The sequence below is a fragment of the Hyla sarda genome, chromosome 3, assembly GCF_029499605.1.
Source record: "Hyla sarda isolate aHylSar1 chromosome 3, aHylSar1.hap1, whole genome shotgun sequence".
NCBI lineage: Eukaryota > Metazoa > Chordata > Amphibia > Anura > Hylidae > Hyla > Hyla sarda.
The window spans coordinates 132,997,946-133,025,878 of NC_079191.1; the positions used below are offsets into that span (position 1 = coordinate 132,997,946).

Below are 27,933 nucleotides of genomic sequence, written 5' to 3' on the forward strand. Positions count from 1 at the left end.
CCATCGACGCTGCCCGATTGCCTCCCCCTGCCTATCCTCTGGCCAGAGACCGCCGCCACTCGCTTCTCTCCCCCTGCCTGTCCTGGGGTTCTGAGTCCAACCACCGACGCTGCCCGATTGCCTCCCCCTGCCTATCCTCTGGCCAGAGACCGCCACCAATGCCCCATTGCCTCCCCCATCCCCGGTTTTATAATTACCTGTTCCTGGGGTCCGCGCTACTTCTGGCTCCGGCGGCGTCCTGCGCTGTTGCTGTGCACTGCGCAATGACGAGTGACGTCCTCAACGCGACGTCACCGTCAGCAGCCTGGCACACAGTGACATCTCAGGACGACGCCGGAGCCAAAAGTAGCACGGACCCCAGGAACAGGTAATTATAAAACCGGGGATGGGGGAGGCAATGGGGCAGCGGCGGTCTCTGGCCAGAGGATAGGCAGGGGGAGTCAATCGGGCAGCGTCGGTGGTTGGACTCAGGACCCCAGGACAGGCAGGGGGAGAGAAGCGGGCGGCAGTCTCTGGCCCCACAAAAGCCACAGCAGTTCATTGATTTAAAGCGCCCGCATTATTGTCAAGGTAATTGCCAAGACCGATAACTTAGAAAATCGTGAATATCGGACGATAATATCGGCCAAACCGATAGTCGGTCGATCCCTAGTGGGAAGTCTAGGCTAGTCTGGTCCGATCTGAGAAAAAAGCAATAGAATGTGCTTGAAAAACTGGTCTGATCTATAGAGGACACACTTTGCAACTTATGGCACTTAAAGGGATTTTCTAATGAAGCAGGTGAATGAAGCAAAAATAAAGTTGGCATATTCAATAGAAAATTTATTGTTAAATAAAATAATAAACATGGGCAGCAGATGACGTGTTTCGGGGTGCATTCACCTCTTCCTCAGATTGGTTGGTGCACCCCAAAACACGTCATACTGCAACCCAAGGTTGTTATTTTATTTAAAGGGGTTATCCAGTAAAAAACTTGAGTTCAGTTGTTCTTTTCTGTCTAAGTGCTCTCTGATGACACCTGTCTCGGGAACTGTCCAGAGTAGTAGCAAATCCCCATAGCAAACCTCTCCTACTCTGTGCAATTCCCCAGACAAACAGAGGTGTGAGCAGAGAGCACTGTTGTCAGACAGAAAAGAACATCTCAACTTCAGCAGCTCATAATTATTGGAAGGATTAAGATTTTTTACTAGAAGTAATTTACAAATCTGTTTAACTTTCTGGAGCCAGTTGATTTATAAAAAAAAAAATTTTTTCCTGGAATACCCCTTTAACAATAAATTATCTATTGACTATTCCCACTTTATTCTGGCTTGGATAATTTTTAAACCTACCTTCATCTTCCTTTCCGATAAAGGGCACTTATCACCTATCTGCAGGTTGGTGTCTGAACAGTAGTAGTCTAACAATTGGGAGCCCCAACTATAACGAGAACAGGAACCTGTGTCCCCTGGTTAAATGGTGCCCTATTTAACTCTATATGACAAAAACAGCTGAGAGCTGTACTTGGCTATCTTTTGATCCATGGAGCTAAATGGTGCAGCAGGACACATATTCAGCCACTGCTTGATTTAATTGGGCACTGTCAGATAGAAAAACTTTTGATATGTTGTAAAGCATGCAAAACCAATAGGATTTGCAATCGCTTTCATTAGAAAATTTTCAGTATTTCATACTGAAAAAGCCAGTCAAACAACCTCCCCCCCTGTCTGCTTGGGCACATACTAGTCCTGCTGTGTCCATGCGTCATCACCTATGTCATGGACACACTTCCTTGATTGACAACTGTGAGCGCAGGGCTCACATCTGGAGGAAAAATCCTCCCACTGTCAGCTTGTGTCCCGCTACTGTCAGTGAGGACAAGCTGGGAGTTGTAGTTTTGCAAATGCTAGGGGAGATGTGAGCAGACAGCATACTGAGGGAGGGGGCGGTGACCTGCACAGTGAGGCCACGCCCCCTCCCTTTGAGAGGAATTCAGACTAGTGAGCTAAATTAAAAGTGTAATAAAAAAGTAAATAAAGGTGCTAGACACATAAAAATGTGATGTACATGATCAGGATTAGGTACTGAGTGATATATTAAAAAAAAATTTTTTTTGTTGGATCTGACGAGTACGCTTTAACTAAGGAAAACTGACCCTCTCTTCTCATGATCTGTGGGGTTCCCAGTGATTATTGAGGGGGTTATCCAGCGGCAGGGACCTTTAGCCATTGCACATGTTATAAAAAACAACAAACTATTACTTACCTCCAGTGTTCCCGCTGTGCCTCTGGTGTCCCGCTCCGTTTTCAGGCCGCGATAATCATCCAATCACTGGCCGAGGTGGGACATCGCTGTGAAAAGTGATTGGCTGAGCGACAATGTGACACTCTGGGCCCTGAGGTCACTTCAAGCCCTGGGTGACATGATTTTTGACTTGAAGAGGATTACGGCTGGGGACCAGAGTGGGACACCAGAGGCACTGCAGGAACACTGGAGGTAAGGAATTGTTTGTTTTTGTAATGCCCAAAGGTTCATGTTGCTGGAAAATTCCTTTAAATGCCTTAGTGCCAGATCCCACATGACATCTTTAAAGGTCTAATAGAGTTTATGCCTTAATGCAGCGTTTCCCAACCAGAACCAAAACTACAACTTCCAGCATGTCCGGACAGACAAATGCTGGAAGTTGTATCTTTGCAACAGCTGGAGGCGCTCTGGTTGGGAAACACTTCCTTAACGGGTCAGGACTGTTCTGGCAGCACAAGGATAGCATATACTGTATAAATATACTGTAGTGATATTCCAAATAACAAAACCAAATATAATATGCATAAGACCTACTCGAGGTTACTACACTACACTTCTGTTATCTTTTTCTTGCTATTTCACCAGTAATTCCCTCTAGTCTCTGCTGCAGCTTTATCATGCAAACTGCGGCATTACCTCTGCTTCGCTCAGAGGGGGAAACCTCAGCACGCGCTGAAGTACCAATCCATTGAGTTACATTTTGGGTGATTGATAATCTAATACTTCACATTAAATGCACAAATCTTCAAGCTATCTGTAGGCATTAGGCACAGCAGGTGCATATCTAGCACCACATCGGAAAACATCAGCGATAGTAACCTGAAAGCATATACAGTCTGGAAAGTAAAATGAAAAGAGCATTACTATCATGTAGCAGCGTGGCGTGTGTCCCCAGAAGGCCACGTTACGCCAGCAAATAATTAATGGCTCCTCTCCTGATGCACTTTCAGCTTGAGAAAACACATTTTCAGCTAAGAATAACACCAAACACATTGGTTTTCTGATGCATGATTTCCCATAATTAAAGAGCGCCGGCTGTAATAAAGCGGGAATAGGGAGCGCGCGGAGACCATCGCTCCATTCATTCCCGTCTTTGTTTAACACAGCCGATTATGTCACGTTTACTTCTCATAGAGGGGAGATATTAATAATCCAAGCAGTGTGCTCACATTACAGAAGAGGCTTGATTCATACAGTAAGTAGTCATACTGGATGATGGGTTCTTTATACTAAAGCGTCCTAACAGAGGCCTTGTGGAGCTCGCACATCTGTGGAGGCACTACTACGAAAAGGCCTTTGCACATTGAGCATATCTTCTTTGCTGAATTTCCTCTGTGGCCTCGTTCACATGGCAGAATTTCCAAACGTACAAATTCTGTTCGGAAATTCAGTCCTATTGTTTCCAATGGGATTCTGCTGCACTGTGCACACGGCAGAATTTCCATGGCGGCTAACATGTCAATTCTTTCTGCAAGATCCACTTGGAAATGCATTGCTGTCTTTGGAGACGGTGCATTTCCAAGCGGTCCTAGCGAGGCATGTTCTACCGGCATGCGCTGTCTGCAGAATGTCTACCTGGAAATTTTTCGGGCAGATATATGCGGTGTCAACAAGGGAAAATTATGAGGAAAAGCTCAAATCCGTGGATTATTTTCAGTCACAAGAATTGACCTTCCATTAAAATTAATGGGGCTTTGATTCCACAAGAATTCCAGGCATTTTGAGACCACATGGAAAATATGGCGGAATCTGCCTCAAATAACTTTACACAAGTTGAATGGAATTAGTATGAATGGGTTTTCTGTTCACCCATTTACACTGTGGAAATTCCAGACTCATGTTTGTGCAGTCCTAGTGCCGAAGGATTTGGGAAAGGCCGCAGCAGATGGAGTCTCCGTCCAGAATATCTCCGAGCAGAGATTCCGTAGTGTAAATGTGGCCTCAGCGTGTTCTGGTTTCTGCTTGAAGTAGAGGATTGTAGCTTTTTCTCATCATTTTTCTCAGTGTGAACAGATCGCATATCCGCAGAGGAAATTCTGAGAGAATTTAATTGCTGAATTTGCTCAGTGTGCATGGGCACTTGTCATGCAGACTTGCATTAGGGTGCATGCACACCACGTTTTTGCTATACACTTCCCATATACCGTTTCAAGTTATAAACCGTACAAAAGCTTATAGAAAACCGTATGCATTGACTTAACATTGTAAACTGTATGTCAAACCCATCATCCGGTTTAGTACGTTTTGCGTCTTATACGGTTTTGTCCGTTTTTTTTATCCGTACCCAAAACCGTAGTCTACCAAAGTTTTTTGGTCCGGGTGAAGAACCATATTAAATCGTATAGTTTGTTTTTTTAACGGGAACCGTACAGAACCGTATGTGTGTACGGTTGCATCCGGTTTGCACCATACGGTTTTTGACTTTGCACAGTTTTTTATTCTTGGAATTTCAATCAAACAAGTGATACTTTATTCAAAATGGAGTAAAAAGTTAAAAACGTATATGTTTTTCTCTTAAAAAACGGATGAAAACGGACATCTTTTTTCAAATCATATACGTTCTTTAACTGTATACGGGTTGAAATTTGTACACACGTTTTGATACAGTTTAGTCCGGTTTTGAGGAATCAGTTTTTCATCAAAAACCTGATACGGGAACTGTATTGCAAAAACGTGGTGTGCATGCACCCTTACAGATCAGTAACATATGGGGAGATATATTGAAACCTGTGTGAAGGAAAAGTTGACCAGTTGCCCATAGGAACTGATGTAGTAGATAGGTATTCTTTCCTGAAAGTACAGCTTATAAGGGAAAGTACAGTGTCTCACCTCACAGAGGCTCTGAACAGTGGTACAATGGAGTGCCCACAGGTAAGTAATATGACCTCTGTAGGGTGTCCCATTGGGGTGCGTTCACACTGAGGAATTAACGAGGAATAATTTCGGTCAGGAAATTGTTGCCGTCTGTCATTTTATCCATCAAGTAGAATTCAAGCGGAATTTCCATTCGGAAATGAAGAGGAATGAAGGAGGAGGCTATTTAATCTACTTTTCTGAATTCCGCTCGAATTCCGCTTGAAAACGATGTCGAGCAGAAATTCTTTTTTAGGCTAGGTTCAGACTACGGAATTTCCGCCTGCAATTCCGCTTTGAAATTGCAGCCGGAAATTCCGCTTGCTAAAATGTATAGTGTAGTGAATGGTTTTCCATTCACAAATTCAAACTTCAGAAATTGTGAAGCGGAATTTGTGAACGGAAAATCCGCTTGGAAATTTCTGCCTGAAGAATGGCGTTGCTCTTCAGGCGGAAATACTCGCGGAACACATTGCAGTCTATTGGAGACTGCGGTGTCCGCGCGATCCCAGCGCCGAAACATTCAGTGGGCGCTGGCCGCACTCGGAATCTCCGGGCGGAAATTTTCTGCCCAGAGATTCCGTAGTCTGAACCTAGCCTTACCATTGACTTCTATTGGATTCTGCTCGCGGATTCTGCTTGAAGGGTATGTTCACACTACACACTACTGAATTCAGTGAGTGGAGATTCAGACTTGCAGCCGGCAGCGCCGGAAGGACCGCGCGGCACTGCGCCGTCACCATTGACGGCTATGCAATGGTCGCGGACTTCCGTGCAAAGAATGGACATGTTCTTTTTTTGCGCAAAACAATTCCAGTGGCGGAATTGTCCGTCTGCTGAAATTCCGCAGTGTGAATGGGTCTCGCGGAGACCCATTCACACTAATGTTAAGTTCCCATTGCGGAATTCCACGGGAATTCCGTAGTGTGAACATACCCGAAGAATAAACATGTTGAAGGCTAGGTACACATTGCAAAATTTCTGGGCAGAATTTCTGCTGGAGATCGAGCCGACGGCACTAGGACCGAGCAGACTGCATTGCTGCCCCTATAGACTGCATTGCATTTCTGGGTGGATCTTTTGGGAGATCTGCTGAGAAATGCATTGCCATCTATGGAGACTGCAATGTAGTCTGTGTGGTCCTAGTGCTGCCAGCTCGATCTCCACCGGAAATTCTGCCCAGAAATTCCAGTGTGAACCTAGCCGAAGTGGAAAGGAATTCAGCGTTGGAATTCTGCTAGCAGAATTTCCGCAGTGTGAACAGGACAGCAGAAATAACATTAAAGTCAATGGGCAGAGGGGATGTGCATTCATTTGGAGAGGAGAATTCAAGAGGAAGTACTCGAGTAAATTCCTCTTGAATTACTCAGTGTGAACGCACCCTTATGCAGTCTGTGCATGTGGCAAAAAAGAGAAACAGAAAAAAGGGGAAACAGATTAGGCATTTGCTATCAATAGATTCCTCAGAAGTTAGTCTCAAGCCTTTCATACCTGTATTAAAGAAAATCTGTCATCACAATCACCCGCACTAAACCTGATACACAGACTTGTAGTGCGGGTGATCCTGATTAAAACGCTTCTTACCTCATTAAAAACTGTGCAGCGGTTCGCCAGATATCTTCCTTTTTTGTTATATGGTATTCCCAGGCTTGGGACTCAGTGGGAGGTCCGCAGCATCAGGACGGACTCGCTTACGTCATTTTCGCGGGGCGGAGCGGCTGCCCGGCTCATGAATATTCATGGCTGCCTCATCGCAGTCTTCCTCCTGGTGTAGGTCACGTTAGTAGCGCCGCGGCATGCACCACGCGCCGTACACCTGGAAGCGGCGTTCACCTGCATAGATAGATATGCAGGAGAATGCCGTTTCCGGGTGTACGGCGTGTGCGCCGCATGCACGGCGCTACCCACGTGACCTACACCAGGAGGAAGACTGCGATGAGGCAGCCATGAATATTCATGAGCCGGGCAGCCGCTCCGCCCCGCGAAAATGACGTAAGCGAGTCTGTGCTGATGCTGCGGACCTCCCACTGAGCCCCAAGCCTGGGAATACCATATAACTAAAAAGGAAGATATCTGGCGAACGCTGCACAGTTTTTAATGAGGTAAGAAGCGTTTTAATCAGGATCACCCGCACTACAAGCCCGTGTATCAGGTTTAGTGCGGGTGATTCTGATGACAGATTTCCTTTAAGCTCTGTTCACACCGCCATCATGGTGTCTGTATAATAAAAGCCATGACAGCATTGTCACACCTGTCAAATAACAGACACTAATAGCAACTGACAAACCCCAATGATTTCTACTGAGTTCCATTGGGTTCCATCATAGTGTCTGTTATTGTGACAAGACTTCAACTGTTCTTCGCATCAAATCTGACGGTAGTGTGAACCCAACCATAGGTATTTATTTACACACAGGACATTGTCCAACTATAAACAGTTTCAGGGATCCATCTCACACGCTGCATTAAAAACTCTTCGAAAAAGTGTCAAAATGATATGTGTGTGAAACAAAGCAATGTAATGTCTGTAGTTCACATCAAACTCCAAAATCCAGTAGTATGTAGGGTTGCCACCTGGCCGGTATTTTGGCCACCCTGCTGGTATTCTTATATTAAAAATACCATCAATGCAATGGCCGGTATTTATCCAACCATTCCTCCAACTCCCGGAACGTTGAACCATGTACTATACCAGTGTTTCCCAACCAGTGCGCCTCCAGCTGTTGCAAAACTACAACTCCCATCATGCCCGGACAGCCGTTGGCTGTCCGGGCATGCTGGGAGTTGTAGTTTTGCAAATGCTGGAGGCACTCCTGGCTGGGACACACTGACCTATACTATATAGTCCAACATGCTGGAAGTTGTAGCTTTGCAACAGCTGGAGGCACCCCTGGTTGGGAAACACTGACGTATACTATATACTAATCTATAGTTCAACATGCTGGGAGTTGTAGTTCTTCAACCGCTGGAGGCACTCCTGGCTGGGACACACTGATCTATACTATATACTACTATACAGTGATCCCCCGACCTACGTTGGCCCCGACATACGATAATTTCAACATGCGATGGCCTCTCAGAGGCCATTGCATGCTGAAGGCAGCATCAACATACGATGTTTTTGTATGTCGGGGCCATCGCATAAACGGCTATCCGGCAGCGCAGAGTGCTTCAGCTGCAACCGGATAGCCGTTTACGGTGCCCCGTGTGCTGCGGTGATGATCACTCACTTGTTCCCGATGTTCTGGACCGTCCTCTTCGGGCTCCCCTGCATCGCCATCGCTCTCCTTCATCATCATCATATCGCCGTGCACGCCATCCCATCATCCAATAGGAGCGGCGTGCGCAGCGACGTGATGACGGCGATGAAGAGCGACAACCCCGGCATCAGAGATGGTCCAGAGCAGCAGGGACACCCCGGGGATGCAGCGACGGAGGGCGACATCCAGGGCAGTGGTGACGGTCCGGAGGGGCGGGGACAGGTGAGTATAACCTCCTATACTTTACATTGCACGGATCCCTCAACATATGATGGTTTCAACTAACGATGGTTCATTTGGAACGAATTACCATCGTATGTTGAGGGACCACTGTATAGTCCAACATGCTGGAAGGTGCAGTTTTGCAGCAGCTGGAGGCGCCCCTGGTTGGGAAACACTGACGTATTTTATATACTACTATGTAGTTCAACATGCTGGGAGTTGTAGTTTTCGTTTGGGGCAGCTGCTGAGCCACATGTTGTATCAGGGCATGCTGGGAGTTGTAGTTAGTAACTAACTGCAACTCCCGAATTTAATTAAAAAAAAATGATCAAAAAGTTACATCAAAACAAAAATGGTTCTGTTAAAAACTACAGATTGGGGCGCAAAAAAAGAGCCCTCATAAAGGCCCATATAAGGAGAAATAAAAAAAAAGTTATAAGGGTCAGAATTTCCCCTGATGTTACGCATATATAATTAATTATGCAAATTAGCATGGCCGGTATTTTTTTTTTTTTTAAAGAAAGGTGGCAACCCTAGTTGTATGGATGGGAAACACCAAAGAAAAGGACACTTTTGCAGCAGCGGTGCATTGCCAATGGTGAAGCAATGATGCTGGAGGGGATCGATCCCATGAATACGGTACTGCGGTGTAAGTGAACATAAAAAGTGTCATTGTCATTAGCAGCACAACATCAGTATGGACACTGCTAATGGAACATTATTATTGGGACTGATTATAGACAAGTCCTTCACACTTCACAATATTGTCAGCCCTGACCAGCTTGACGTTAATGAAAAAGATAATTTGGGCATCCTAGGAGCCATAAATGTTCTCTGGTATACACAGCAGCACAGCTGGGCCGGCCCTCGCTGCGTTCTACTGTAATTATACGGACTCGCTCATTAACCTGTCGTTTTTTACACCTATCAAACAAGAATCTTTTGATGAAGCGTTCAAACTAGAACTCCGACTAATAAAGTTTATTATAACAGGCAAAACATCTTTTCATAGGCTCCATTCACCCCACGGCTCTATTTCTGCTGTCAGAAGTACTAGACCCCATTTAAAGGGGTTATCCAGGAAAAAAACGTTTTTTTTATATCAACTGGCTTCAGAAAGTTAAACAGATTTGTAAATAAACTAAAGACAAAAACTATAGGTGAAACAATTAAACAATCTCAGAAAAACCAAAAAGAAAAAGAGAAAAAGAAAAAAATAGATTGGTTAACGGTTCACATACCAGTAGGGAACTTTCAATGCAAAAACTGCAATTTTTGCAGATATAATTTGGGTTTAAGAACATTCAGGATAGGTCCAGTAATTCATACTGTTCAAGAGCTTATCACAGGTAGATCCAAAAATATTGTATATGTCATCTTTTGCCCGTGTGGCTTTTATTATATTGGGAAGACGATCAGACAATTGTGCGCTAGAGTCAGAGAACATTTCTATTCTCTGCGCACCAAAAAGGGAGCTCCCAGATTCATCTCCCATATAATAGAAGCCCACGGAGGAAGTCACGAGTCCCTGAGGTTTGCCGGCTTAGAATAAGAAACACACTGAGAAGAGAGACACACTGGATTATAGCTACCGAGACAACAGGGTCCTCGGACTCAATGACAAAGTAGATGTCTCAGTATGTTTCTGAAAGGTTTAAGCTAATCATTTTTCAGGTTTGAATAACGAGCTAGATCGCTGTAGGAGCAAGCTAGAAATAGCAACCTCCCTCTTTTTTTTTAACGTCACAAGGTGTAAGAAATGGTGATTGGTTCAGGTGACTACCCACCTGTATAAAAGGTGACACATTCCGGTTTAGAGATAGGCCCGTCGAAGCACTAACTAGTGCGAAACATCGGTGTCGCCTCTCTGTGGTACCCCCCCCCCCCCCCGTTACCATCTACTGTCCTCCCTCGAATATGTACTAAGACTGTGAGTATGTGCAATAAAAACTGCTGAACTGGAAGAACCGGTGAGTGCCGACTTTTCACTCTTCTATCAAGTTTACTGAGGTTACGGCTTTTAATATGTCAGAGCACCACCGAATCCATTGCCACAATAGTGACTTAGTGTCCGTCCGCTCAAAGGTACAGAAGTAAGCAGTGCCGAACGTCTTGATTATACTTTTATAGACTTGTAAATTACTTCTATTAAAAAGGCTGTATGCAATACACAGTAGTGTCTTTCTTCAGTCTGTATACAGCCCAGGGGTTGGTACACGGACTGGCATACCTGCATACGTACTATTAAATAGCTAAGAGGTATGAAAGGTGAAAATCATTGGAGTCTTTTCCCGTCAAACACCAGCTGTACCACATGAGAAAAAAAAGCTTATACAAGACTCGTCATAGACCCCCCCAGGGCATTATTCAGAGATAATCCACAATGAAATTCCAGAAAATATTCGCGCTGAAGTGATCAATATGCAGGCTATGCAGTAAAATTAAAATTGAGGCTCCGGTCACATTACTGTGAAACCTTTTGCTTTTAATGGGGGCTATGGCAGCTATGATAGATCAGCCTTCAAATTGATCCTAATGAATCACGATGTGTCCCATTGATTTATTACATGGTCTTTTAACTACATTCAGTGTTTCTGTTTTCTTTTCTCACCATGTTAGATATTATATTTTCATGGAAGAACAGCCCTGCTGACTGCTAGGTGAGCAGACTACATTTTTCTAGCGCCACAACATTTTTTTTTGTATGGGCTCAGGCTGTCAAAAAAATAAAAAATTAGCTGTACTCACCTACCCAATCCCCAGCCATTCCGACAGTGCACCGCAACCGCCCTCGGTGCTTCCTGTTTTTGTCATGACACACAAGGAATGCCTGCCCAGCCAATCACTGAGAGGACTTTGCCCGCTTTTTGCCAGGAATGATGCCGCCATTCAAAATGGCCGGGGTATTTGGATACAGAGCAAGGGCAGTGACCTGTTCCCTGAGTGAAGGAGAGTCTAGAAAATACATTTTAAAGTGGTACTCTTGTGTAAAAAAAATGTTTTCAAAACAACTGGTGCTAGGAAGTTATACAGATTCATACATTTAATTAAAAATCTAAAGTCTTCCAGTACTTAGCAGCTGCTGTATGCTCCAGAGGAAGTTGAGTAGTTCTTTCCAATCTGACCACAGTGCTCTCTGCTGCCACCTCTGTGTGAGTCAGGAACTGTTCAGAGCAAGAGCAAATGCCAATAGCGAACCTCTCCTGCTCCGGACAGTTCCTGACATGGACAGAGGTGTCAGAAAAGAGCACTGTGGTCAGACTGGAAAGAACTACACAACTTCCTCTATAGCATACAGCAGCTGATAAGTACTGGAATGGTTAAGGGGGACATTTATCAACCTGTGCAGAGGAAATGTTTACCAGTTGCCCATAGCAACCAATCAGATTGCTTCTTTCATCTTTCAGAGGCCTTGTCAAGAATGAGAGAAGCGATCTGATTGGTTTCTATGGGCAACTGGTCGACTTTTCCTCTGCACAGGGTTTGATAAATCTCCCCCTATGTACATATCTGTATATTTTTCTAGCACCAGTTTATCTGACATATTTTTTTTTCCCTCCGGAGTACCTCTTTAAGAGCTCAATTACATATATTTACTGTAGTTTTTTTTTTTTGTTATTTTAAATGGAAATGCTCTTTAATAAACCCGAGTAGTCAAATAAATCATGCTTAATAGTTTTAACATTTACACATTGCCCAGCTATATGATAAAATATTCCATAATGCTGATGGTCTGCTAAAATGTGGAAAGGTCATAACAAAATATATAACCTTAGTCCACAGAAATCCTGGAGCAAGCAGTTCCTGGGAGCTTTTACAGCATTTTATGCCCTAATTAACTATTAATATGGAAAAAGGAAAGGAAATATGGAGCCATTTTACTGGTAAGTCGATATTACGCTTTCCAATAATTTCCACGCTTTGTGCCTCGCAATGCATAATGAGGAGATTCTTGATTCTTAGAAGGGTCTTGAGTTAAGAAACTGTCATCGGATTCATTCAATAGAATAATTTCTATAGCAGCCACTCTCCCCATACTATTATATTATCAGCTTACCTATCACTGTATGTAATCCTGTTCATCGACCACAGATTGTCAATCATTTATGAAATATAAGCAAGATAGAAATGGTTGGATGGACTATGAAGTGCGACCAATAGGCATGTATTGTATATTTATACACTAGCTGAGTACCCAGCCTGGCCCAATTCTTCCTATCTAATCCTCGTGGGGGAGGAAAAGCAACAAAGGAGGAAGCTTTTGTCCTCATATGCTGTCCTCAAATCTTGACCCCTGATCCCCTCCTCATATTCCTACCTCATATACTGTCCTAATATCCCGTCCTCATATTCTGTCCTCATATCCTGTCCTCATATCCCATCCTCATATCCCGACCCCATTCCCCGTCCCCATATCCCATCTTCATATCCTGACTGGGGATCGACCGATTATCGGTTTGGCCGATATTATCGGCCGATATTCACGATTTTGGACATTATCTGTATCGGCAATTACCTTGCCGATATTCCAATAATGCTCCGCCCACCGCACCGCCCCCACCACCTTACCACGCCGCACCTTCCACCACCTTACCGCGCCGCACCCTCCACCACGGCACCGTGCCACACCCCCACCGCACCGGCCAGAGACCACCACCGCCGCAGACCCATTGCCTCCCCCATCCCCGGTTTTATAATTACCTGTTCCCGGGGCCCGGGGCTACTTCTGGCTCCTGCGCGTCCTGTGTTACACTGTGCGCTGTGCAGCGCAGTGACGTGATCAACGCGACCTCACCGTCAGTGCGTACAGCGACAGCTCAGGAGGACACGCAGGAGCCAAAAGAAGCGTGGGCCCAGGGAACAGGTAATTATAAAACCGGGCATGGGGGAGGCATTGGGGCAGCGGGAGTGGCGGTCTCTGGCCAGTGCAGTGGTGGGGGGTGCGGCGCGGTGCGGTGGGGGGGGTCGTTGATAGGAGTCAGGACCCCAGGACAGGCAGGGGACCCCAGGACAGGCGGTGGTCTCTGGCACCGCAAAAGCCGCCGCAGTTCATTGATTTAAAGCGCCCGCTTTAAATCAATGATCTGCAGCGGTGTCGCCTGGGGGGATAAATAGCCGTTAACTTATACCAGAATATCGGTATAAGTTATCGGCTATCGGCCCTAACCTCCACAAAGTATCGGTATCGGCCCTAAAAAAAACGATATCGGTCGATACCTAATCCTGACCTCATATCACGTCCTCATATCCTGACCTCATATCTGTACCCATATCACAACCTCATATCCTGACCTCATATCCCATCCCCATATTCCAACCTCATATCCCGTCCCAATATCCTATCCTCATATCTAATCCCCATTTCTAATCCTAATATCCTGTCCCCATTTTGAATTCTCATTTCCCATCCCCATATCTAATCCTCATTTCTAATTCTCATATCCCATCCTCAGGTGGGGCTGATTTGTTATGAAGATATTGTAAACTGAAAAAAATGGGTGTGGCTTAAAGGGTGGGCGTGTCTTTGCAAGATGGGGTATGGCATGCGGGGAGGGTGTGGCTTGCCAGCCGGACTGATGCACTCACCAGGTGATGCAGAGTGGAGCTTGTGGAGTAAGGCACCATAAGTCCTACATACTTGTATGGGGCTTGAAACAAAAACCGCGGTTTTCACACATGGGGGTTGGTTAGGATTAATTAAGCCAATATAATTTTCAGCCCCAACTATTTAATCTGAAATAAGTGCAATATTTTCTATACCACATATCATTTGGCACATTAGGGGTTTGTTCACACAGAGGTTTTTTTCAGATAGATTTGAGTGCCGATTCCGCACCAATACAACAACCTGCATCCCATGCATGTAAATTGGGCTTCTGCAACCCAGTTTACATACAACAGAAAATTTGCATCACCTGTAGATATAGGAAAAATATGGCACAAAAAATGTGGCATATTACTAATATTTAAAGGGGTATTCCAGGAAAAAACTTTTTTTTATATATCAACTGGCTCCAGAAAGTTAAACAGATTTGTAAATTACTTCTATTAAAAAATCTTAATCCTTTCAGTACTTATAACCTTCTGAAGTTAAGGTTGTTCTTTTCTGTCCAAGTGCTCTCTGATGACACGTGTCTCGGGAAACGCCCAGTTTAGAAGAGGTTTGTAATGAAGATTTGCTTCTAAACTGGGCGTTTCCCGAGACACGTGTCATCAGAGAGCACTTGGACAGAAGTACTGAAAGGATTAAGATTTTTTAATAGAAGTAATTTACAAATCTGTTTAACTTTCTTGAGCCAGTTGATATATTAAAAAAGTTTTTTTCCTGGATAACCCCTTAAAGATTATTGAAGATTACAGCAGATTAGTAAGAACTTCTTAGTAATTCTGTATCTCACATTAGTGAGATAGTGACTACATATTTCAAATTTTTGTATATATTTTATCTTTTTGTGCCAACACTAAAGAAATGACACAAAATTTGCCCAAATTAACCATTTTACCTCCCTGATGTCATGTGACTCGTTAGTTTTACAAGGTCTAAGGTAGGAATGGGAAGCAGGTGTCTTATATTTGGTGTTATAGCTCTCACACTCTCTAATACTGGTTACTGGAAGTTCAACATGACACCTCATGGCAATGAATAATTGTTGCTTTACATAAAGCTGGCCTAGACTATAAGAATATTGCTAAGACTCTGAAACTGAGCTGCAGCACAACTCAGAGGTGGGCAAGACCATACAGCAGTTTCACAGGACAGGTTACACCGAGAACAGGTCTCACCATGATCAACCAAAGAAGTTGAGTAAACCTACTCAGCGTCTTATCCAGAGGTTGTCTTTGAGAAATAGATGTATGAGTGCTGCCAGCATTGCTGCAGAGGTTGAAGGTGTGAGGGGTCTTTATGTCAGTGCTTAGACCATACACTACACACTACATTAAAGGACAACTGCAGTGTTATATAACTTATCCCCTATGCACTTATCCCCTAGTGTTTGGTTGCGGGGGGTCCGACCGCTGGGACCCCCTCACGATCTCCTGAATGGGGGCCTCACATTAATGCTCAGTGAGAGCGCTAATGAGCGTAGTGTCAACATAGAGAGGTTGACGGTTATGCCCCCTCCCCATTAGTGCTGCTGGCACTTAGATGCTGCAGTTCATTGAGTGTACCGTGAATGACAACATGTCCTGTGGCCTACTAGAGCTGAGCGTGGTCCCCTAATAGCTGTTTCTTGAGTTATTTTGAGGGGACACAGCATAAAACAGTGTTATACAGACTGTGCACTCAATACTTTATATTGTAGCAGAGGGTCAGTGTTGTCACATGATAAGATATAATAAAATATTTACAAAAATGTGAAGGGTGGACTCACTTATGAGACACAATGGTGCTTTACCTATGCATGCCGATTCATATTTACAGTCATGAACATGTTTTGACAAATACAGGAAATTGAATTACATACAATTCACTACTTTTAGAGCCAATATTTTTTACTATAAAATTAATGTGTTCACAATGCTAAAACCCGACAGTGTTTCCCCAGCAGAGACCATGCCCTCATGTATGATGTTTCCCCCTTCTCTTCTCTTTTTCATAGTGGATTTTATAATTTTTTCCCCTCATATACATAAATGTGTTTATACATATATAAAAAGAGGTTGTGCAGCTCACTCAGCAGCAGTCCCGAGGTTAACTGGGAAATCCCACAAGACTTCAATAATGTGGCAACAAAAATACAGAGAGTGTATACCAGTCCTCTAGGGATAGCAGAGAGAATAGAAAAAGAAAAAAGAAAATAGAAGAGAGAATGGAGAAGAAGAAAGGGGGAAAAGGAGAGAAGTGACAAAGGGTGAGGAGTGAATAATTAGATATAGATGTGGATAAATAAATTGATATATAAACGAAAACCTGAGAATAATCAAATATGACAATTTATTAGACAAAGATAATAATGTACACCTGGGCAATGCCCTTGCTCAGGTGTACCAAACAATAATAAAATGGCTAAAAATACTAAAAAGTTAAAATTAAATAGAGAGCTCCAATCATTCTGATAGACCTACTGGTCAGACCACTAGCTGGGTCCCCAGATTCCACCACTGCATCTGCTGCGGCCATCACTGCTACCACTGCTGACATCTAAGGGCCGGTCGCTGCACCGAGCCACTGTGACTATCTGTCACCACCATCTACATCTGCTGCCGTAGGACGGCCAGGCGCAGGACCGCACGTGCACGGATCCCCACATCCACGGAGCATGCTACTCTGAGGGAGACTCGCTGCTTTTACCACGCTAAACACCTGGATACAAGTTAGGCTGGGTTCACACTACGTTTTCTCCCATACGGGAGCGCATACGGCAGGGGAGAGCTAAAACCTTGCGCTCCCGTATGCCTTCGTATGCGCTCCCGTATGTAATTCATTTCAATGAGCCGGCCGGAGTGAAACGTTCGGTCCGGTCGGCTCATTTTTGCGCCGTATGCGTTTTTACGACCGGACCTCAAACCGTGGTTGACCACAGTTTTAGGTCCGGTTGTAAAAGCGCATACGGCGCAAAAATGAGCCGACCGGACCGAACGTTTCACTCCGGCCGGCTCATTGAAATGAATTACATACGGGAGCGCATACGAAGGCATACGGGAGCGCGAGGTTTTAGCTTCCCCCTGCCGTATGCGCTCCCGTATGGGAGAAAACGTAGTGTGAACCCAGCCTTATCTAATATTTACTATCAACTCCACAGTGCACTGTAGGTCATATTCAATCTACTTTTGTAAAGTCGACAACTATTTCCCCTATTACCATTGAACTGCATTGAACTCTGACAATTGTTACAACTGAACTTCATTGAACTCTGCTACATACTGTACTTTGATACAATTTAGTGCTGATCTATATCCATCTATGACAGCATAATTTTCAACACCAGGATGGATTGATATCTCTCTATTTAATTTTAACTTTTCAGTATTTTTTTAGCCATTTTATTATTGTCTGGTACACCTGAGCAAGGGCCCTGCCCAGGTGTACATTATTATCTTTGTCTAATAAATTGTCATATTTGATTATTCTCAGGTTTTCGTTTATATATCAATTTATTTATCCATATGTATATCTAATTATTCACTCCTCACCCTTTGTCACTTCTCTCCTTTTCCCCCTTTCTTTTCTCCATTCTCTCTCTTCTATTTTCTTTTTCTATTTTCTCTGCTATCCCTAGAGGACTGGTACACACTCTCTGTATTTGTGTTTATACTGTTAAAAGTGAGAAATTGCAGTCTGAAAAGATGCCAAAAACAGGTTAAACGATTTCAAGAATCACTCGGATTGGGACATTTTTTTAAACCACTTCTACTTTTCAGAAAATTAGCTGAAAATGGTGCCCATAAACCAAACAAGGAAAGTAAAAGCCATCAATAAATAACGTGAAATGCATTTTCCCTTACACTACTGTATGTTTTGGTTTTCTTGAGCAGACCAAAGGCTGATCAACATGTGATCACAATGAACGTAACAATAAATACATACAAGCTCTGTCCTGCTTTCTGAATTTAATATTGTGTCACTAAAAGCAATAAATCAATAAATATCAGTACTATGGGTTTTCTCTTTTGTCTAATTAAGATAAAAAATGTTTAGAACATCTGTCTAGGTATATAGACATAGAGGAAGGGAGGAGTGAATCCCTACAGGAGAAACCTGGATGATAACCTGAAATGAAGCCACAACTGGTTGTCATCCCCCTGCTATAGCATCAATAATGCTAAGGTGAAAGGGCAGCCACAGCTATGGCTGCTGGGATATTCATCTCATATGAGCAGAATCTTATCTTCTACGACAGTGTTCACTGTTGCATTTTCTTCTTAAATGGGCATTGTAATATACAAAACCTTTTTATATGTTGTACATCTTCGAAAAACATTAAAGGGGTATTCCAGGCAAAAACTTTTTCTAATATATATACTTCAAAGAAAATGTAATTTTCTTTTTATATAATTCATGGCTTATAAAATCCTGGCTTTATCCAGACTGAAGCACAGGCATGGACAAAGTTTAGTAAGTGCGGGTGAGCTAGCACTCACTCCTCTGTCTGATAGTACTCCTCTGTGCTCTCTCCTGTCTGATAGGACTCCTCTGTGCTCTCTCCTGTCTGATAGCACATCTCTGTGCTCTCTCCTGTCTGATAGCACTCCTCTGTGCTCTCTCCTGTCTGATAGCACTCCTCTGTGCTCTCTCCTGTCTGATAGTACTCCTCTGTGCTCTCTCCTGTCTGATAGGACTTCTCTGTGCTCTCTCCTGTCTGATAGGACTCCTCTGTGCTCTCTCCTGTCTGATAGGACTCTTCTGTGCTCTCTCCTGTCTGATAGCACTCCTCTGTGATCTCTCCTGTCTGATAGGACTCCTCTGTGATCTCTACTGTCTGATAGCACTCCTCTGTGATCTCTCCTGTCTGATAGGACTTCTCTGTGCTCTCTCCTGTCTGATAGGACTCCTCTGTACTCTCTCCTGTCCTATCAGACAGGAGAGAGCACAGAGAAGTCCTATCAGACAGGAGAGATGACAGAGGAGTGCTATCAGACAGGAGAGATCACCGAGGAGAGCTATCAGACAGGAGAGATCACAGAGGAGTGCTATCAGACAGGAGAGAGCACAGAGAAGTCCTATCAGACAGGAGAGATCACAAAGGAGTGCTATCAGACAGAAGAAAGGACAGAGGTGTACTATCAGACAGGAGAGAGCACAGAGGAGTACTATCAGACAGGAGAGAGCATAGAGGAGACCTATCAGACAGGAGAGAGCACAGAGGAGTGCTATCAGACAGGAGAGAGCACAGAGGAGTACTATCAGACAGGAGAGAGCACAGAGGAGTCCTATTAGACAGGAGAGAGCACAGAGGAGTACTATCAGACAGGAGACAGCACAGAGGAGTCCTATCAGACAGGAGAGAGCATAGAGGAGTCCTATCAGACAGGAGAGAGCACAGAGGAGTCCTATCAGACAGGAGAGAGCATAGAGGAGTCCTATCAGACAGGAGAGATCACAGAGAAGTCCTATCAGACAGGAGAGATCACAGAGGAGTCCTATCAGACAGGAGAGAGCACAGAGGAGTCCTATCAGACAGGAGAGAGCACAGAGGAGTCCTATCAGACAGGAGAGAGCACAGAGGAGTACTATCAGACAGGAGACAGCACAGAGGAGTACTATCAGACAGGAGACAGCACAGAGGAGTACTATCAGACAGGAGAGAGCACAGAGGAGTACTATCAGACAGGAGAGAGCACAGAGGAGTACTATCAGACAGGAGACAGCACAGAGGAGTACTATCAGACAGGAGAGAGCACAGAGGAGTACTATCAGACAGGAGACAGCACAGAGGAGTACTAGCCCACTCTTACTTACTGGACATTGTCCATGCCTGTGCTTAAGCCTGGACAAAGCCATGATTTCTATAAAAAGGAAATAACATGAAGAATATTAGAAAGGTTAATGTTTTGCCAAAATGCACAACATATAAAATGTTTTTGAATCTGACACTGCCCATTTAAGTGCGGTACCTGCAAAGAGTGGATAACAATGTCCTAAAAAAGTGGATCACCTTACTAATTTTGCAACTAGGCATAGATTTTTGGATCATCTATAAAAAATTCTTGCACACATTTTTGGATAGGGGAAAAACATTTTAACTGCAAATAAGAGGCTTAAGTGATGCTGATGATTTCCTGATGGTTTATGGTCTTGAAATATCCTTCAGTGAGCATCTATTAATTGATAGCGGAGCGCCGATCATTCTACATTGGACCATATTAAAGCACAACTGTCATGAACCTGGAGCAATATAACCCCCGGTGGGGCATAGCGAACCTTGCGGCACACCTATCTGACTGTGTGCAGCTGCTACAAAAACGTTTTTGGGGTGATAAAGCAGAGAGAACTAAGGTAAAAACAGTACTGTAGACCCAATCTGCACACAGTACAAAAGCCGTGTGTAGGGTATATAGCCCCAAGTTCATGACAGTTGCGCTTTAATGTGATGTTCCTCTAGCACCCGGGAATAATGCCAACCTGGATTTGCTTTAATTTACAGTCTTTCCTTCTGACACTCTATAAGTCTTAAAGAAGCAAATAAACAAGACAACAACATGTAAAACCGATAACACTGTGTTCTCAATTATTCCAGTCCTGATAATTGAAGAATAAGCAAAGTCTGCCAGAAATGAACAGATGATTCCAAATCCTGACCGGACTAGGCTGAGGCGAAACAGACCAGAGCAAACAATTACTAAGAAAGTGATTGGAGTTTATCATGTCACATGGTGAGGATTGATACAAGTTTGCAGGTCATTTTGCATGGATCACATAACCATCTTATTTCAGCTGTCTTTGGCAATGCATTACATTTTTCTCTGCTTTGAATGACCCTTGTTGTACGTATTTCTCCATTTAATTGCAAATCCCAATTTGCCCTTGGCTGAGACAGACCACAGAAAATCTATAATGGGGTCCGGACTTATCAGAGTGAACACTCGCTGGCCTCCAGCGCTTTTCTTACTTGCTAGGTAAAAAAGTAAAGAAATTCATTAGTTGAGGGAGTTTATTGGAAGAAACTACTTATCCAACATAGTTTAGCAATATAAATTTATTTAAATTAAAGGCTTGGGCTCTAGGTAATATTTTTTTTTTGATGATCTGCTCCAAAGTCGATGACTTATACGTTGGAGAGGAAAAAGCGAAACATATCAGTTCTGTGTGCAAAAGCAAATACTGTAAAGCTCTCCAGAGGAGCTTTAATGGTTGCCAGCAAAATGTTGTATGGATAATTTCAATGAGGTTTAGCATTAAAGACACGTACGTAGATTGTCTGGTTGGAGTTGTCAGCTGCTCACACAGCTGTGAAGCAGACAAGGTCGGGGATGATGGCAGCGATTCTTCAGCAATATCATCAAATGCAATCTTGCCATGTGACCAGCACTCCAGGTTACCATACAGCTGTGATGCCATTAAGCTCTCTGCATACAGATTTATTCAATGTTGATTTTTTTATTATTCTCCATGTGCTCAAGTCCTCCAACCAGCATAGCCTGACATAAAAAACACATTGCAAGCCCTCTATGGCAATGCTGAACACACACTAGTCAGCTATGGAGTTGTCCTCTTTTTTCAGCTGTCCTTGTTGCAAATAAGGGCCCAATTACATGCGCCAACGTGCAATGTGTATTTGTCTTGTACATTGGCACTTATTTACTGAGCCTATTACATGGGTCGGTATGGGACGGGCAGGGCTACACAAATTATCACTGGATTCTCTGTTCGGCCCTTTTCTTCTGTCAACTGTTGGCCGCACATGCTCTAGGGGCAACATGCGGACGACAAATGGTGGTTGACAACATGACTGAAGAACAAGCATTTGCTTGTCAGACGTCTGATTGCTGGCATATTACACAGGGGTTCTAAGGCTGACTTCAAATTAGAAATATATCTATATATAATATATATATATATATATATATATATATATATACACAATATCGAGAAAGAATGATCACTTGCACTCACCGATCCTGTGACTTGCTGTGTGTCAGACGGTTCCATTGCGCTGGGAGACGACTGGATGAGGGTGATCAGAGGCTAACAGCCGTTTTCGCGCACGGCTGTGCGCGAAAACGTCTGTTAGCCTCTGAGCACCCTCATCCAGTCGTCTCCCAGTGCAACGTAACCGTCCGACACACAGCAAGTCACAGGATCGGTGAGTGCAAGTGATCATTCTTTCTCGATATTGTATGGTATACTAGTACTCGTTTTCACTTAGCACCCCGACAGTGAAGTATAATAAAGCAGCTATGGCCCCTGACACTGCAATTAACACTCCTTTACCTAGGTCTGAATACACTAATAAAAAACGAGCAGTGCCCTCCAAAACTCTCTGCAACATACATATATATATATATATATATATATATATATATATATATATATATATATATATATATACCGTATATACTCGAGTATAAGCCGACCCGAGTATAAGCCGAGACCCCTAATTTCAACCCAAAATCCCAGGAAAAGTTATTGACTCGAGTATAAGCCTAGGGTGGGAAATACATCATCCCCCCCTGTCATCATCCAGACCCGTCATTAACACCCTCATCATCATCCCCTTGTCATCATCCCACACATCCCCCCCTTCATCATCCCCTTATCATCCCCTTATCATCCCACACATCCCCCCTTCATCATCCCCTTATCATCCCACACATCCCCCCTTCATCATCCCCTTATCATCCCACACATCCCCCCCTTCATCATCCCCTTATCATCCCACACATCCCCCCTTCATCATCCCCTTATCATCCCGCACATCCCCCCTTCATCATCCCACACACCCCCCTTCATCATCCCACACACCCCCCTTCATCATCCCCTTGTCATCATTCGCCCTCAGTGGTCTTCAACCTGCGGACCTCCAGAGGTTTCAAAACTACAACTCCCAGCAAGCCCGGGCAGCCATCGGCTGTCCGGGCTTGCTGGGAGTTGTAGTTTTGAAACCTCCGGAGGTCCACAGGTTGAAGACCACTGCGGCCTTCGACATCATCCAGCCCCCTCTCACCCCCCTTTAGTTCTGAGTACTCACCTCCGCTCGGCGCTGGTCCGATCCTGCAGGGCTGTCCGGAGAGGAGGTGGTCCGGTGGGATAGTGGTTCCGGGCTGCTATCTTCACCGGGGGCGCCTCTTCTCCGCGCTTCCGGCCCGGAATAGAGGCGTTGCCTTGACAACGACGCAGAAGTACGTTGGCAATGAACGCACCTCTGCGTCGTTGTCAAGGCAACGTGACTATTCTGAGGCCGGGCCCGAAGCGCTTAGAAGAGGCCTCCCCGGTGAAGATAGCAGCCCGGAACCACTATCCCACCGGACCACCTCCTCACCGGACAGTCCTGCAGGACCGGACCAGCGCCGAGCGGAGGTGAGTACTCAGAACTAAAGGGGGGTGAGAGGGGGCTGGATGATGTCGAAGGCCGCAGTGGTCTTCAACCTGCGGACCTCCGGAGGTTTCAAAACTACAACTCCCAGCAAGCCCGGACAGCCGATGGCTGTCCGGGCTTGCTGGGAGTTGTAGTTTTGAAACCTCTGGAGGTCCGCAGGTTGAAGACCACTGTGGGTGGGGGAGTTCACTCGAGTATAAGCCGAGGGGGGTGTTTTCAGCACGAAAAATCGTGCTGAAAAACTCGGCTTATACTCGAGTATATACGGTATACACATATATATATACACATATACATTCATATATATATATATATATATATATATAGTGATGGAAAGCATGATGTAATCATTTGCTACTATAAATATGTTGTTATAAGTGGTTATTATACATGAGCTAAGTTGGAGCTGGATTTAGAATGAGGAAAAATAGAGGGCTTATAGTCAAAAATGGAAGTTTGGCTTAGCAACTCCACAGACCTTTTAGGCTATGATTCCACTTGGTTTTTTTCTGGCAGTTTTTGTAATACTGCCACTGCAGTTTTTGAGCCAAAGACAAAAGTGTTTCTCTGCACTGAGCTTGATTGTCAGCTGCACAGAAAGTGAAAGCTCCACAGATTTTCACAGAAAGACACACAGACTGGCATCCTGACTGAAAGTTGCACAGACTGAAACATGCAGAGAGCCTGAGGTCTTCTATTCATCACAATACTGCTACAATGTGATGGCGGAAGTTGTCCCCCAGCAGGCTTAAGTGATGTCATGGCTGCTGGGTAACACCCACTTTCTCCTGCTGGGAGATTGCACTATGTGAGCAAGAAGAAAGGTAACATACACAGATTTTTAAAGCTCAGAATTTTTTTTAAGGGCAGGAGGGGTGTTAAGAGTAGTTAGGGAACATAGCCTGAGGTAGTTGAGAACAGTTTATTCGGTGACAGGTACTTTTTAAAAATTCTTAAAAATGACAATTTTTTTTTAACCTCTTAAGGACACAGGGCATACCTGTACGCAGTGCGCTCGCTCCCTTGCAATAACGCAGGGTCACGCAGTGGGTCGGTCCCAGCGGCTAACAATAGCCGGGACCCTTGGCTAATACCGGACATCACCGATCGCAGTGATGCCCGGTATTAACCCTTTAAACACGGCGATCAAAATTGATTCTATAGTTTAAAAAAAAGCACTCCCGGCAGCTCAGTCAGGCTGATGGCATAGCATTGATCAGTGTCTGCAATCAAGGTATTGCATTTTATAGTCCCCTATGTGGCTATAAAATTGCAAAAATAAAAAAAAGTGTAAAAAAGTTAATAAATGTGATTTAACCCCTTCTCCTAAGAAAAGTTTGAATCACCCTCCTTTTCCCATTTAAAAAAACAAACTATATGTAAATAAATATAATCATATCGCCGTGTGCGTAAATTTCTGAACTATAAAAATATATCATTAATTAAACCACACGGTCAATGGCGTACGCGTAAAAAAATACCAAAGTCCAAAATAACGTATTTTTGGTAACTTTTTTTTTACCATAAAAAATGTTATAAGAAGCTATCAAAAAGTCTGATCAAAATAAAAAATGGTACCAATAAAAACTGCAGATCACAACGTAAAAATTGAACCCTCATACATCCCCCTATGCAGAAAAATAAAAAAGTTATAGGGGTAAGAAGAGGACATTTTTAAACGTTTTAATTGTGCATGTAGTTATGATTTTTACCAGAAGTAAAACAAAATCAAACCGATATAAGTAGGGTATCATTTTAATCGTATGGACCTACAGAATGAAGAGAAGGTGTCATTTTTACAGAAAAATGCACTGCGTAGAAACTGAAGTACCCAAATGTAATTTTGTCCCACAAATATTTATTTTTTGGTTTCGCTGTAGATTTTTGGGTAAAATGACTGATGTCATTACAATGTAGAATTGGTGGCGCAAAAAACAAGCCATCATCTGGGTCTGTAGGTGCAAAATTGAAAGGGTTATGCTAAGGCTGGGCGGTATGACCAAATATGTGTATCACGGTATTTTTTTAACTTACGGCGGTTCCACGGTATATAACGGTATTTTCAAACCCCCCCCCCCAAAATCATGTGACCCGCGCGTGCTGTTCGGCTCCCCCCCCCCAAATCATGTGACCAGCCAGCGCTGTTCTGCTCCCCCCAATTAATGATCAGCCCAGCGGGGTACTACTCACATATGTCAAGCACTGCCCTCCTCCTTTTTGTTGGGGGCAGCCGGCGATGGAACTCACTGTACGCCAGTGGTCTCCAACCTGCGGACCTCCAGTTGATGCAAAACTACAACTCCCAGCATGCCCGGACAGTTAACGGCCGGTGATAGGCTGACGTGCGGCCGAGGTGAGTGAATTAAAAGTTTATTTTCTGTATCTTTTGCAGCCCGGGCATAGGAATACAGCAGTGGTCTCAAACCTGCGGACCTCCAGCTGTTGCAAAACTACAACTCCCAGCATGCCCGGACAGCCAACGGCTGTCCAGGCATGCTGGGAGTTGTAGTTTTGCAACAGCTGGAGGTCCGCAGGTTGGAGACCACTGGCGTACAGGGTGTTCCAGTGCCCGGCGGCCCCCAACAAAGAGGAGGAGGGCAGCGCTTGACATCTGTGAGTAGTACCCCGCTGGGCTGATCATTAATTGGGGGGGGGGGGGCAGAACAGCGCTGGCGGGTAACATAGGGTTAGTTCCCCGTTGTGGGGACAGCACTGCGCTGGGCTGATAATACATTCCCGAGGGGGAGGGGCCCAACCGGTATTGCGGTATGGGGGAAAATTCATATCGTGCAGCCCAAGGGGTTAAACTGATGAATTTACTATTTCTGCCATCCTAGGCTTCAGTTTTCTCCTATGTTGAGGAGGTAGAAAGGGGTGATCACCTTTTAGCTTCTTGATCTGCTACTCAATGCCGAAATGAATATACACAGTGTAACGAGCAATTCTGATGGAAGCTGTCCTCACTGTGTAACCTCATTGAATGCCCATTGCCAGCTGGGTAGAGTGGAAAGAAAATGACACTGTGTAAGGTATGAATGCAGTCCGGCAAGGTAAAGCTTACCAGGTGGTGAGCAATACCATATATTTTACTGAAGAATACAACATAATAATGCCATTCAACGTAATCTCTAGCAGTGCTCTTTTATGTCTAATTGTGATGTGTTTCTCTTATATTAAATAGTAATATAGGGGGAGATTTATCAAAACCTGTGCAGAGGAAGAGTGGTGCAGTTGCCCATAGCAACCAATCAGATTGCTTCTTTCGTTTTCCACAGGCCTCTAAAGAGGCCTGTGGAAAATGAAAGAAGCAATCTGATTGGTTGCTATGGGCAACTGCACCACTCTTCCTCTGCACAGGTTTTGATAAATCTCCCCAATAGAGACCACAAATAAAGTAGGTTATCTCTGTGGGATTCATTATGAAGGACATCTTAGCTATGAAAAACAAGGGGGAAAAAAATGAAAAGAAGAATGTATTTCCTTTAACAAACATGCCCCAAAATTAAGAGCACTATAGTGCAAATCTGTAGGAATCCCACTGGTTACACTATTATAGTTTTTTTGAGATTTCGAATTTAAATGTCCTTATATTCTAAGAAAGTGGTGTCACCGCAGTGCAGTGTGATAAGTATCCTGCAGTACTCATCAAGTCCCGACCTGCTTCCCTAACATATAAAGATTTATATAGAAGCCCCTGGATATGAAGCACAGCTAAAATGAATGTTTTCTGGTACCTGCACACACATGAAACCTGTTAGCTATCATTTATCTGCAGGGTATCTTGTTTTCTGGAACAAATATAAATTAAAGGGGTACTCCGGTGGCCAATGTGTTTTTTCAGTTTCTACTTACCCTTGCAGGTGAGTTTTCTTGTTATCTCTGGTCTCGTGCTCGCTCTTTGTTTGTCTTTCTTTTCCTTTCTTTGCACAAGTGTGTCCATGTAGTGTAACTATTTCCGTTGTAGCCTGTCTCCTCTTTCAGTGCCCTGTCCAACTTGTTTTGCGTTGCCGCTCAGCCCTGCTTGTGGGCGGCTTTAAAAAAAAATGTCTTTCCCCTTTAGCACTCCCTTTCCCCGCCCTGCTCATTAGTATACTCACCCCACAGTCCCCACATCAGGGAATGAATGGTCAGTGGGGGGAACTGATCATATGTGACCCGCAGGCGCTGCTTTCCCCCTCCCCCCCCCCCCAAGGAATTGTCATCTGCAGCGTGCTGTCCCACTTTAGGGAACTAATCATATGTGACCCGCGGGCGCTGCTTTCCTCCCCCCCCCCCCCCCCCCCCAATGAATTGTCATCCGCAGCACGCTGTCCCAAATTAGGGAACTAATCATATGT

At 44.2% G+C, this 27,933-nt stretch overlaps 1 protein-coding gene and 1 long non-coding RNA gene across 3 annotated transcripts in view; both read right to left on the bottom strand.

Annotated features, from left to right (window-relative positions):
• The window catches only part of PPM1L (protein phosphatase, Mg2+/Mn2+ dependent 1L), a 267,713-nt gene that overhangs the window by 213,627 nt on the left and 26,153 nt on the right, over positions 1 to 27,933 (bottom strand). The gene's annotated exons all lie outside the window — the stretch shown is intronic.
• LOC130361729 (uncharacterized) lies at positions 21,038 to 27,600 on the bottom strand. The gene is made up of 3 exons (XR_008891128.1): positions 27,449 to 27,600; positions 26,479 to 26,590; positions 21,038 to 21,172 (listed from the first exon to the last, which is right to left on the bottom strand). It is a non-coding gene; the product is annotated as an uncharacterized LOC130361729 (long non-coding RNA).